Source organism: Homarus americanus, unplaced genomic scaffold (assembly GCF_018991925.1).
Source record: "Homarus americanus isolate GMGI-L3 unplaced genomic scaffold, GMGI_Hamer_2.0 scaffold27042, whole genome shotgun sequence".
In the NCBI taxonomy this organism is placed as follows: Eukaryota; Metazoa; Arthropoda; class Malacostraca; order Decapoda; family Nephropidae; genus Homarus; species Homarus americanus.
In genome coordinates, this window is record NW_024738151.1 from 344178 (window position 1) to 358828 (window position 14651).

Consider the following 14651-nt stretch of genomic DNA (forward strand, 5'->3'; position numbering starts at 1 on the left):
CCCCACCCAGATTACCGCCCACTCCAGCGGATTATCCTGCCTGGCCGTCACAAGTGCAGATGTGATAGGGGCGTGGATACCCAGACTGGACTGAGCCATGAGGGAGGAGGAGGAGAGGGAGTGAGGAGGGAGGAGGAGGAGGAGGACAACAGTTAGTTCTAATTGTTCACTTGTGGGTCCAAACTGCACGTTTGATTTGGAAGGATGGGGGAGGAGGAATATAGGAGAAGGGAGGGAGGAAGGAGGATAAAGAGGAAGGAAGGGAAGGAGGAGGGAGGAAGTGATGGAGGAAGAGAGGGATACAACTATTTCAGTGTGTGTGTGTGATGAAAGGGGAAGGATGAAGGAAAAATAGGAAGGTTAAGAGGGAAATGAGAAAAGAGAGGTAGGAGGAAGAGAGTGGAAAATGAGAGAGAGAGAGAGAGAGAGAGAGAGAGAGAGAGAGAGAGAGAAGAGTAGTGATTCGTGAGCATTAACATCAACATCACACATAATTATACCAAAAACTAATATTATACCAAGATCAATATTATTATACCAACATCACACAAGCACAATAAGCACAGGAGTGGCAAGCATAATAGCCGTAAACACTACACCCCCATACCTGTCCCCCCCTCTCTCACCCCCCTTGTAGCAATAAGCCTTAACAAAGCTTTGATGTATTGTTGCCACTCTGTACATTGCTACAAAATGCTAATTGGAACTCTGTATATTGCCAGTTAAAATACCTATGTAACGCTGTAACGATTATTTCCAACGTGTCAAAATTACACCCACAGACTCTCTCTCTCTCTCTCGCTCTCTCTCTCTCTCTCTCTCTCTCTCTCTCTCTCTCTCTCTCTCTCTCTCTCTTAAATGGACCTTTATTGGTGAATTTGTTGGTATTTATTTATTCATCTGTTGTTTACATTTTGTGTTCAACATGTATGTGTGTATGTATGTAGAGGCACTACCATGAAGGTCGAACTGCCCACACATACAGTGAGATAGACGGAGGCGTTACCAGAGAGAGAGAGAGAGAGAGAGAGAGAGAGAGAGAGAGAGAGAGAGAGAGAGAGAGAGAGAGAGAGAGAGAGACATTTAATAACAATAATGGTTCTCAAAACATAACAACGATAACTAAAAGTAAACATAAAAATCTATGACAACATCAACAACAATCATCATAACAACAACAATCACCACAAAAACAACAATCACCATTGACATAAACACAGCTCCGAAAACATCATCAAAAGAGGGCCATGGTCGCCAACCCTCAGAGTGACTGAGTGCCACAAACATGACCCCTTTGACCCTTGGTACTCCCGTAATGACCCTCCATGACCCTCCTATAAAAAAAATAACAACCTCGTTAAAACGCCCTGTGGTTAGTTAATGTAATACGTACCTAACATTACAGTAGGATAATAAATTACTAAGAATTTATTTTAAGTATGGAATTTATGTTCCAGTGACGAGAGAGAGTCATTACCTGAGAATTTATTATGGGTGTAAACTTAACGCTTTGAGTATGGTGAGTTAATCCCTTGATTACGATGATTTAAATCCCTGAGTACGATAATTTAACCCCTTGAGGATGACGATTTAACCCCTTAAGTACAATGACTTAACCCATCCAGCAAGTTAGCATAACCTCTTAATTAAGTTACGCTTAATTAAGGTTAAGTAAGGATTAGGCTGAGTCAGGTTAATGAAGAGTTAGGTTAATTCAGGTTAGGTTAAATAAGGTCAAATAAGGTCTGAGTTAAGTCAGATTAAGTAAGGTCAGGTTAAGTACGATTAGGCTGAGTTAGGTTAATTAAGGTCAGGTTAAGTAAGGTTAGGCTGAGTTAGGTTAAGTAAGATTAATTAATGTCAGGTTAAGTAAAGTTAGGCTGAGTTAGGTTAAGTAAAGTTTATTTAGGTTAGATTAAATTAAGTAAGGTTAGGTTCAAGTAAGATTAACTAAAGTGAGGTTAAGTAAAAGCTTAATTAGGATTTCGTCTTAAAGCCATCCAGTAAGCCAGCAAGACAGTTTACTTTTAAGCTGTCAAGACCAAGGTAAGACACACAACCACACCCAAGAGGAAACTTTGTCATCCTTATACCAACATGACTTAACCCAACTCTCTCACACACACACACACTACCCACACACTTTCTACCAACATGACTTAACCCAACTCTCTCTCACACACACACACTACCCACACACACCACACACACACCAACACACACACACACCAACACACACACACACACACACACACACACACACACACACACACACACACACACACACACACACACACTACCCACAACATTCTCACAAAAGTTCCTAAGTTAAAAATATTTCCTCATAAGTGAAGATGAGAAAGAATGCACGGAAGGCCCTAACTAAAGCGTTATACTTGGGTGGGGAGGAGAGGGGTTAGGTTAGGTTAGCTGGGGTGTCTAATATTCAGGTGATCCGAACGTTCTACAATCTACAGGTTACAAAGAAGGAAAACTAAACAATAAGGTCTATAGATGGCGTTAAAATCACTCTACGACCCTACCTTTGAAGCTGTTTAACTAAATTCACTAAATTCAAGACAAAATATCATATACAATCCCCTCAAAATCTTATTCTATATAACTACCAATCCTCTGTAACTATCAATCCTATATAACTTCAAACATTTTTTTTTTAAGCATAAAATTAAACTGCTACAGAAATCCCTTTAGAGTAGCGACCCTGACGAGATTAGAGCCACGTAGGGACAGTGTTGTGTTTGGGGTCGGGTTAGCCAGCCTCGCCGCCGCCATGTTAACAAAAGGGGCAACAGATGCGCAGCGGGGGCGCCATTCAGGACCGCGTGAAAAGACCCACGAAGGTGTTAAATACCCCCAAGTGTTTGGGTTATTGTTGCCATTTCCTGCTTTTCCCAGGCCCAAGGCTGATGATAGTGCTGGCAAAGGGGCACAACGCGGGGAATATTAATTACGTTTTAATATTAATGTATACAACTATATATGTATACTGTATGAACTGTATCCCGTGTATGTATTTCAGGTTATTAAATTATTTGAACGGTGTATATTTAACATTATATTCTGTTAGTATTAATGTTAAGACTACTGATAATATACATGATAATTAAAAATGCTCGTATGTAAAGTAAAAAGAGAAGGAGAAGAATATGAATAAACAAAAAATGGGAATAAGTAGAAAACGTTGAGAGGAAAAACAGGAAAAGGAAAGACAAAATTTAAGACATCATAAGAAGAAGAAAAGAAGCAGAATAAGATGTTTAAAAATTTCCATAACACCAGCCTGCTCGCTCTCTCTCTCTCTCTCTCTCTCTCTCTCTCTCTCTCTCTCTCTCTCTCCACAAAAAACAAACGCACCCACGATCCTGATATGACATTTTCAATTAAAAAAGACCTCGTAGGGAAAGTTTCTCAAGAACCTGTTTCAAGTGAGTATGGCGTTTAGGTGACAACGCCAGGATTACCACACACACTACCCGACACCCGACGACCGACACCCGACGACTTGGAGGGTTAAAGTATATTACGTAAAACTGTGGGGGGCAGGAGGAGGAGGGGAAAAGAGGGGGTGAAGGGGGTTTGGTTGTATTGTTGGTGTGAAGGGAATAATAATAATAATAATAATAATAATAATAATAATAATAATAATAATAATAATAATAATAATAATAATAATAATAATAATAATAATAATAATAATAATAATAATAATAATAATAAAGCTCTATGAATGTTTGCTTTTCGTGTTTTAGTCTGATATAAATTAGTGAAAAAAACAAAAACAAAAACACTGTTCACCAATTTACCATTAATTTTACTGTATTAGTAAATGGTCTGTTGTAACAAGTGTACATACAGAATTACAGTTGTACAAATTAGTATCGGAACAAATTATTTATTGACCATGTGTACTAATTACAGAAGTTAGTTACACATACATATTGGTAATGACAGTATTCATATGTTATTTATGGCATCTGTTAATTACGTACATGAACAGAATGAAGATCCATGCAAATTATGTGTAGTTGGTGTAATTATCAGATCTCTCTCTCTCTCTCTCTCTCTCTCTCTCTCTCTCTCTCTCTCTCTCTCTTTGTCTGTTGTAAGGGAGATTAGCACTAACAGGCGTCTGAGTGGTTACACGATGACAATAAGAGCCAGGAGTGATCACCACCTCCCTGACGTACGTGTGACCGAGCACGTCTCTCTCACTCACACACACACACACACACACACACACACACACACACACACACACACACACACACACACACACACACACACACACAGCTGGTCCCGACTTACTCCCTCACCACAACCGCCATCATTACCTACCACCACTATCATCACTACCACGACGACCCTCTACTACGCCATCACCTCCACTCCACAGTGGTTCACGACCCCCATAGGCCGCCGCCCTCTTACCACCACCACCCCTCACCCCTCTTGACAATGGCGTGTGTGTGTGGGGGTGAAATTAGATACAAAGCTTTAAGTTGCTCTCAAACGGATTTTAGGCTAGGGATCCAATGATGGCTAGGCTAGGGGATGGAGGTGGAGGGTAGGAGATGGAGGGGAGGGGTGGAGTGGGGGGGGGAGGTGAAGGTGGGAGGGAGTAAGTAAGGGACAGGGTAGGAGAGTTTGAGGGTAGAGGGTTAGGAGGGGAGTATGGGGAGAGGGAAGAGGAAGAGGCAGGGGTAGAGAAGGAAGGGATTAGGAGTGTGGAGGGAAGGGGGGAGGGGGGGATAGATAGATGGGAGAGAGGAGGCGGGAGAGGTGTCAGAGGAGATGGAGGAGGAGGAATGACACCATGAAGGTAGAAGGAACAAGCTGCTGTGATTAGTGTGTGTGTGTGTGTGTGTGTGTGTGTGTGTGTGTGTGTGTGTGTGTGTGTGTGTGTGTGTGTGTGTGTGTGTGTGTGTGTGTGTGTGTGTGCGTGTGTGTGTGTGTGTGTGTGTGTGTGTGTGTGTGTGTGTGTGTGTGTGCGTGTGCTATTGACTATTACCATCTAAACCACATAAAACGAAAATCGACAACAATTCCACCATTTTCTTTATAAACCTATTTAAAATTCTGTGTGTTTGTGTGTGTGTGTGTGGTGCTGCGAGAGCCGAGTGTCACTGGTTCGAGGTCTGGTTACCCCTAGTCCATCCAGGTGCGTATGGGTACCTAACTTTACAATGATGAAAAGGGTTTGAGTGTATTATTCCTATTCCCATTCCTGATTATTCCTATTCCCATTCCTGATTATTCCTATTCCCATTCCTGATTATTCCTATTCTCATTCATTAGTTATTTCTATTCCCGGTACGAACTCTTAGGAATCTAAATGATTGATTCTACCGGTGAAGAGAATGGTTAGTTAATCTCTCTCTCTCTCTCTATCTTTCTCTCTCTCTCTCTCTCTCTCTCTCTCTCTCTCTCTCTCTCTCTTCCATCTCTATATCTTTCTCTTTCTCTCACCACTGTCCTTTTCTCCATCAATCTCTCTCTTTCTCTTCCTTCCTTCCTCGCTACTCTCATCTCTCCCTCGCTTTTTATCTCTTTCCCCCTTTTCCTACCTCTCCCATCCCATCTTTCTCTCTCTCCCTTCATTCCCACCCCTCGCTCCTACTCTTCTCCTTCCTTCCCTCCTCCTCCTCCTCCCCGTTTCTCTTTCCTCTCACTTCCATTCCTCTTCCTTCCCTTCCTACTTCACACCACCTCTCTCCGATCTTCCCATGCCCCTCTCCTCATCTCTCTTCTCACATACTCCTTCCCTCCCACTCTCTTCCACCATCCCAATACCACTCTCTTCCACTACCCCATCCCTCTCTTCCACCATCCCAATCCCACTCTCTTCCACTATCCCATCCCTCTCTCCCAGACTCTCCCATTTCCTTCATCATCGTGTGTATTATTCTATTCCATCTTTTCCATCCCAAATAAGAAACAATTAAACCAACAAATAATAAAAATACACAGGCCCATAATCTGTCCACATTTCTGGCATCAGTGAGGGATTTACAGACATAAATCTCAAATGTTTATGCTGGTTTAAATCCAGTCTTTGGTTATGAGGGATTAACATGGTTGTTTTGCATAAGTCTGCTTCCTGATGTGGATTAACTCATTGTGGATTCAGAGAGGTTCATTTACATTCCACCGGTATTATTATTATTATATTTTTTTTACAAGTGAGGATTTATAGGGGTAAATTTACGTTTGCGGATATACAAGAGTTCGTTTACGCTTGTGGATTTTTCAGTTTTCGTTTACAAAAGTGGAATTACAGGGGTTATTTTTGCACCTATGAATTTACAAGGGTTACTTTACGCATGATAGTTTACGCAATATAAACTCACCAAGTCTCACAGAGGCTTTCCAAGACTCCCACATACTCTCACAGACTCCCAAAGACTCCTACATACTCTCACAGACTCCCAAAGACTCCTACATACTCTCACAGACTCCCAAAGACTCCTACATACTCTCACAGACTCCCAAAGACTCCTACATACTCTCACAGACTCCCAAAGACTCCCACATACTCTCACAGACTCCCAAAGACTCCCACATACTCTCACAGACTCCCAAAGACTCCCACATACTCATATACCAACACAGACTCCACCAGACTGAGGAGGGTGGCGATATCATCTCTCCCACAGCGTACAGTATAACGCCTGCCTAATTACCCACTATAATTAAGTGCAATTGAGGAGCGTGGGAGGCCTGCCATTACGGTGCTGCGGGGTGCAGTGGCCCGCCATTATGGTGCAGTGGCCCACCATTATGGTGCAGTAGCCCGCCATTAAGGTACTGTGACCCGTTATTATGGTGCTGTGACCCGACCTGGACTTTACCTTAACTGGACTTGAAAGGGCGTCAGACAGCTCACGTTGACAATCTTACCTGTAAAATAGAGAGAGAGATTTAATGGTATGAACCGAGAGTGAGAGAGAAGTATTCTTAATTAACATTCCGCATTTTTAATCTCGTAACTACCTGTGTGTGTGTGTGTGTGTGTGTGTGTGTGTGTGTGTGTGTAATAAATTCTCTGAACCCCTCATCTGACCTTTAAACATATACTGTATAGTGTAGAGGATCAAGGAGAAAGAACAGGAAAATGAAATAAAAATAAAAGCAAAAATAAAACAAATCATGACGCATTATAGCTTACCTATCCACCTCCCCTTTGTCACCTCAACCTCCCCTCTTAACCCCAGTCCCCTCCCCCCTTCCCCTCCCCTCCCCTCATACCCTACAGACGTTCAAAAGAAACATGCAATTTCATCACGTGTAAAATTTCTGTCTTCTGATTTTCAAAAGGAATACACGTACAGTATTTTTAATTTACTTTTTTTTTTACTGTTTCATGATTTTAGCTGAAGCTCCACATGCACGTTATAGCTGCAGGTGGTAGAGTATTTTTTTATTTATTTTTTCGTCGATTACCAAGACTAACTAATTAATTTCAGTGATTTTGTTTTCCTTTGTATTTCAGGTAACGTTAGTTAGGGTTAGGTTTAGGTTAGGTTAGGTTAGGTTAGGTTAGGTTAGGTCGGGCCTCTTCCGGTTCCTCCTTCCCCTACACCACCCTTCCTACTTCTCTTCCTCCGCCCCCTCTTCCTCCTCATCCACCTCCTACGGCAACACCATCATCTCCACCTCCTCCTCCTCTTATTCTTCCTTCTTGTACTCTTCCTCCTCCATCTTTTCCTTATTGTGTTCCTCCTCCTCCCAACCAAAGGTCGTAACTCTTCCTCAGCGACACTTTTAAAAGATGCATCGTTTTCCGGCCACCACCATCACTACTACCGCTTCCACGACCACTATCACCTCCCCCACCACAATCCCCCATCACTACCACACCCCCCCCCACCACCACCCTCTTTCCCCATTTTTTACCCTGAATAAGAAGCCATGTACTCCATTTTTATTCCTAAAGACGCCTCACTTTAAGAGCAACATCTACCCTTCCCTCTCCCCCTTCCTCCCCTTCTTTCTCCCCTCCCCCTCGTTTCCCAAATTTCCCCTCCTAGCCCCTCTCTTTCCCTGCCCCTTCCCGTCTCCCCCTTTCCCATTCCACGTCCCCTTCTCCTTCCCGTCTCCCACTCCCTCCCCCCCCCTCCCTCCTGCAAACACAGTCTCATTACCACGACGTTAACTTATCAACCCCCCCCCCGTCCCCTCCTCCCCAAGCTTACTAACTAATATCAGTATCATTAAAACAGATTACACGGTTTAAGTGTTTTAACAAGAAAGAAGAAAGCGAAATGAAGGAAAAAATAGAAAACATGTGCAAAGAAAGCGGACTAAACAGAGACTGACAGAGACTTGAAAATTATCAACAGAGAAATTTGCTTTTCTCGTTAGTGGAATTAAACTCGAGTGTAAGTGGGAGTATTTTTTTTTTTGTCTTTCTTTCTTTATAATTATGGACTAAGTTGGATACGTTCGGGTGTTCAAGAACTTCCCTCAATAGCGACCAAACTCTGGCCCAGTTGGCGGGAAAGTTATTGTATTTGGCGGGAAAGTTGTTGTATTTGGAGGGATAGTATGAATAAAACGGTGTCGAATTTGGCGAGAACAATGTGCTTGACGAGGCGTAGGTGGAGGAGGGGGGGGCGGGGACGTTAGATTTGGCGAGAAGTTGAATAAGATGTTGGAATTGGCGGGAGAAAGTTAAATCTGGCGGGAAAATTTGAGTCGCCCCTAATCCTCACCCACTTTTGTTTACTACACTTTCTCAATCTAGTAACAAATGTCTGCTGAAGCCAACTGTTGTCATCAGAAGAAAGATATATGGAGGATGGGAAGAGAAGTTAAAAGTTGAGTCACCAGAGTCGTTACACACCCTGTCCTGGAAAACCTATTAAGCTTCCACCCCCATAGAGACCTGCCAGTAGGGTTGTCATGCCGAACCTGATGGAGTAAGGGAAGAATGTACGATGCAGTCAACAGTTCACGAAGGCGCTATTACAGGTGGGAGTGTGGTCATTGTGTAATAGATCAATGCGGTAAATCCTGAAGAAATATTTGCAATACTGTCTACATAATTTATTTCATTGGTACCAGCTCTGATAACTACAGCACGGCTCTACAGTATATGTATCAAATATTTTTCACCATTATTTAATCTTAGTGGTGATATTTTTGTGGCTTTTATTTTGTAAAGTATTATTCAAAATTGTTTGGAAATATTTTACAGGGTAGAATATAATTTTATGTCTGTTGTGGATAGTGTTTTGTTTATTAAACCGGCGTTGAAAGTGTTATACCCTGTGTGTGGTTTAATACTGATGTATGTATGTGTGTTACATACTCAGCAAAAACACGGAAAAAGGTTTGCCAGAAGCATCGTGTGTTGAAAGTATAAAGTTTATTGTTGTCATGTAAAACCTTCAGAGAAATGTGCTAAATGACAATGTGTTGTGTATGACGCCTCACGGGTTCCACTGAAAAGAATTAAGAGCAACAATATCATACATGTCTTATATGACACAAATTTACGCTGCACTGACTTATTATGAGACTAACGACGCATTTAATAACATGTCTCTGTATATACATCTTACTTTCATGCCCATTTAATATTAAGTTCTGTTTCCTTTATGCGTTATTATATTTTCTCTTATGTATATACCTATGTGTCATTGTTTTAATTGTTCCTTCTTGTTGTCGTCTCATTAATAGATCTTCACTACTCAGGTAACTCAAACCTGACCCCTCTGGTAAGTCCTCATGTTGTTATTCGTCCTTTGTCAATTTGTTTCGTTCTGACTTGAAGGGCAATTACCAATGACTCTTCCCATGACCTTCATTAATCAAAGGAACTAAGGTCTCAAGTGGAGAATATTTTCTAGACAAGGATAATACGTCATGTACTGTACACTTACGATTTATAGCCGATAAACTTACCATTTATAGCCGATACACTAACGATTTATAGCCGATACACCATACACTAACTTCATTCAATCTACCCAGAGACTTAGTGGTGCCTTATCGTCCCCCAAAAGATGGAGTACAATATGGCGCCTGAATTGTCCCAAGACTCAAAAGAACAACTGGATGACTTTTGTATGATCTTAAAAGCTAATAATTGAGAAAGAGAGAAAAAAAAATATAGTAGCCTACCAGTCATTGTCACCCCTTGCCCCCTCCCCTCCTCATCACCCCAGCTTCCTCCTACATCCCCCATCACCCCCACCACCTACCCATCTCCCCCACCACACCCCATCCCCTAATCACGAACTAGCTCCTCCTCCACCATCCCTAACCCCCATTCTCTCACTATCCTCTACCCCTACCATCCCCTAACCACCCCCCCTCCCTCACCATCACCCCCCCTTCCCCACCTTGGAAATTTCATAACCTGATTTAGAGTTCCCTTCAAGACCGTACTATTACTCCCCATTAACTAGGTGTTAACAGCCCCGTTAAGAGCAGGTTATTGGAGCCTTGAAGTAGGTAGTTAAGAGCCATTAATTACGAGTTCTTAGCTGCATTAACTAAGTGTTATTATGCTCCAATGATTACGTGTTATTATCTTCATTAAATACAGTGTGGATTTAGCACAACTAGGAGTAATTAGCCCCATTAACTATGTCATTAGCTACAATCCTTCTAATTAACTCCATTTAGATTGGTTTCCTCCCCTCTTCCACATTCAGATTCTCTACCTTCTTCTTCCTTCCCATCTCCTCCTCTTTCGTCATCTCTTACTCCTCCTACTCCTCTTCCTCCACTTCCTTTTCCTTCGATTCCTATTCTTCCTCCTCCTTCACTTAAACCCCTCCTTCTCCTCTTTCGCCTTACTTCTCCTCTTATTCTTTCTTCTTCTACTTCTCTTGCTCTGTCACCTTCCTTTTCTTCTTCCTCCTCCTCCTCTTCCTCCTTCGCCTTATTCTCCTCCCTTCTCTTCTTACTCCTCCTTCTCGTATTTTTCCTGTCTCCTCCTCCTCCTATTCTTGTCTCCTCCCCCTCCTCCTATTCTTGTCTCCTCCTCCTCCTATTATTAATTTTAGTACCCAGGAGTTGCTTAGTCCCGCAATCAAGAGAATATTATCTCCAATAACCATTATTACCTCCGTTAATTACGTTTTATTAGTTATTTCAATAAGCTGTTATCAACCATCTGTAATTAATTCTTATATCTTCCATTAATTAACTGTTATTAGTGAAATTATAAATGGGTTACTATTACTAGTACTCCTACTATTACTACTACTACTACTACTACTACTACTACTACTACTACTACTACTACTACTACTACTAATAATAATAATAATAATAATAATAATAATAATAATAATAATAATAATAATAACAGCATACATTTTCAAAACCTGATCCACAAACACAACAAAACGAGAGAAAATTATATGGCCCATTTTACTGCCTGTAATTAGGTCATACTAATTACTCTAATATACTGTTATTAACATCAGTAATTAGGAAATTCATAGCTACATTAATTAACTGTTATTCGTGTTATTATGAATATGTTATTAGTGTCATTAATACAGGTGTAATATTACTAAAATAATGATATTACCTTCACTACTTAGCTAATATTAGGCTAGTTAATCAAAATGTATTATACCAATTAGCCGTAATTAAGGTCACTAATTCGTCTCTTTTAGCTTTATTAATTAGCTGCTATCACTTACCATTAATTAGGGGATACCAGAGCCATTAATGAGTTATTACAGTAGGTCACTTGATATTAAGTTCAGGAGCTATTAATGATTTATTAGAGTTAATGAGTTATTTAATAATCTATTAGTGAACAAATGACCTACCACACACTCGTAGCCCGACCTAACCTGACCTAACCTAACTTAAAGTAAGCTAACCTAACACTTATTAACTTAATCTAGCCTTTTCTAAGTTACCTAAATTAACCTAAACTAATGTAACCTAAACTAATAAACTTAAATTAACTTAACCTAATCAATACTAAAAAACTTAACCTAACCTGACCTAACCTAACCTAACCTAATGTCATGTTACTATCGTTTTTACCGCCACTAACTCCTGTTATTTCTTATAACATATTTGAACACCAATACGACACCTCGTTCAGTAGGTTTATGATTGACCCACCTAGTGTTATTGTTCTTCTTGTTCTTCTTGTTCTTGTTGGTTTTGTTGTTTTACTTGTTGTTGTTCTTCATGTTCTTGTTTTTTTGTTCTTGTTCTTTTTGTTCATCTTGTTCTTGTTCTTCGTGGTTTTGCTTTTCTTGTTTTTCTTAGTTTTCGTTTTCTTGTTCCTGTTCTTCTTATTCTTGTTCTTATTCTTCCTCGTTAGCTGTCTCTTCACCCATCTTTTTTTTTGCATTCTTCTTATTTCTTTCTTCTTCTTCTTTCATTCCTTTGTTTCTCCCTCTCCCATTCTTCTTTTCTTTTCTTCCTCTTCCTCATCTTTTCCCATTTCGAAAATTCTTCCTCCTTGTAATCGTCATCTTTTCTTCTCCTCCAACTGCTTCTCCTTCATCCATCATCCCTCCTCCTCCTTCTCCTCCTCCTCCTCCTCTCCTCCTGTTTCGAAAAAAATCTTCCTCCTACTAATCCTCATCTCTCTTCTTCTACTTCCTTCTCTCCTTCATCCATCACCCCTCAGGATCATAAGCTAACTCGGAGCTAACTTACTCGCTCTATCAAAGCTGACTTAGCTTAACTCTCCCTCTCTGTCAAAGCAAACTAACTTACCCTAACTTAGTCCTTCCAGCAAACTTAATATAGCTTAAGTTATTTTCCTCATTGAGTTATCAAAGGTAAGCTACGTTAACTTAGGTAAGCTAATTTAATTTCTCAAAGGTAAGATAATTCAAGTTAAAGGTAAAATAACTTGAACTTAATGTTAACGTAAATTAAATTCAATATCAAGAAGCTTAAATGAACAGTAAACAAATTTAACATCAAAAGTACACTTAGTCATGTTAAATTAAAATCAACGTGCAGATAATCCGGTTTAAGTTATCAGCATTTATACCCAACCCAACATAGTTCCTCCCGGCGTGAAAATAAACCACGAGAACAAAATATTGATACATGAATGAGTGACTGTAGCGAGTTTAACGAGTCCGGGGTCAAACTAACTTTACCACTCTATTTTGTTTAAACCGTAGATATACTGTATCGTTAATATTCTAAATAAAAGAATATATTTTTGATTTATATATATACACATGTTTATAATTTATGGCTAGTTAACAACAAAAATAATAATAATAATAACGAAGAACATCAGAATAAGAATAACAAGAACATGAAAAAAATGAGAATGTGAAAAACAAGAAAAGAATATGATGAAGAAATATGCATAGAGAGAGAGAGAGAGAGAGAGAGAGAGAGAGAGAGAGAGACTGTGTTCTCCAGTAAGAGAGGAGACGGAGGAAACCTGACTTATCTCCCGCTACGTGAAAGAAGGGAAAAAAATGAAAGCTAAAATTAACTCTTGAGTCTTTTTTTCCCTCCAGCGGAATTAGGGGGGAAATTAATATGGGGGTTCTTTCTTTCCCAGAGTGAGCATGCGGTGAGGAGGAAGAGGAGGAGGAGAAGGAGGAGGGGGAGGAGGAGGAGGAGGAGGAGGAGGAAGAGAAGGAGGAGGAAAAGGAAGAGGAGGAGAAAGATGGTGTTATGGGGAGAGGGGATAAGGGATAATAATAATAATAATAATAATAATAATAATAATAATAATAATAATAATAATAATAATAATAAGCAAGGATAGCAACTTATCATAACACACCAATAAAATACGCCCACAAAAAATCCGATATCGCTGTAGATCACACAAACGACAACTCCGAGTCCCCTGTACGACATTTTGTAAACAGCCACCAAACGCTGCCATAATCCGATTCAAAACAACAAACAGAATAATGTCCCAGAGACGGATAAATGAGAAACACTAATGGATGATACTACTTCTTTACACTTTTCACTAATGTTTACTAAGATACCGTTGTGACAGCGTTAATATAGAGTAGAGGAATTTAGTTGGATAGGTGACGAAGAGGCGTACGTGACACTAGGCTGGCGGGCGTATGGCTGTTAATAGGACGGGAGCACGGGACACCCAAGGCTATATTGCTATTTAATAGGCTCGGCATGGGTTATTATAATCAGGGGAGATATATTATTGTATTATAGCCAGATCTGATGCGAATTATGGAGCTATAGTACTCAAAGGACACATTATTCATATCTATTATGACCATACGACACTGGGATTAAAAAAAAAATCTTTGTGGAATTATTGTTTGGAAATTTAGCATAGGTTATGAGTCAAGATATAAAGAACGGCATTAAAACAATTAAGTGTTATCTAAGAGACAAGGTGTTCACTTAAATCTATTGTACGATATTGTTTTTTTAAAAGATCGTATGAACCCTGCTAGTCGTTCAGAAGCTGTTACTGGTATATCATTACGACCTAGATAATCATAAAAGTGTGTTTTATTATTATTATTATTATTATTATTATTATTATTATTATTATTATTATTATTATTATTATTATTATTATCATTTTTATTATCATTATTATTATTATTATTATTATTATTATTATTATTATTATTATCATTTTTATTATCATTATTATTATTATTGTTGTTGTTACCAAACCT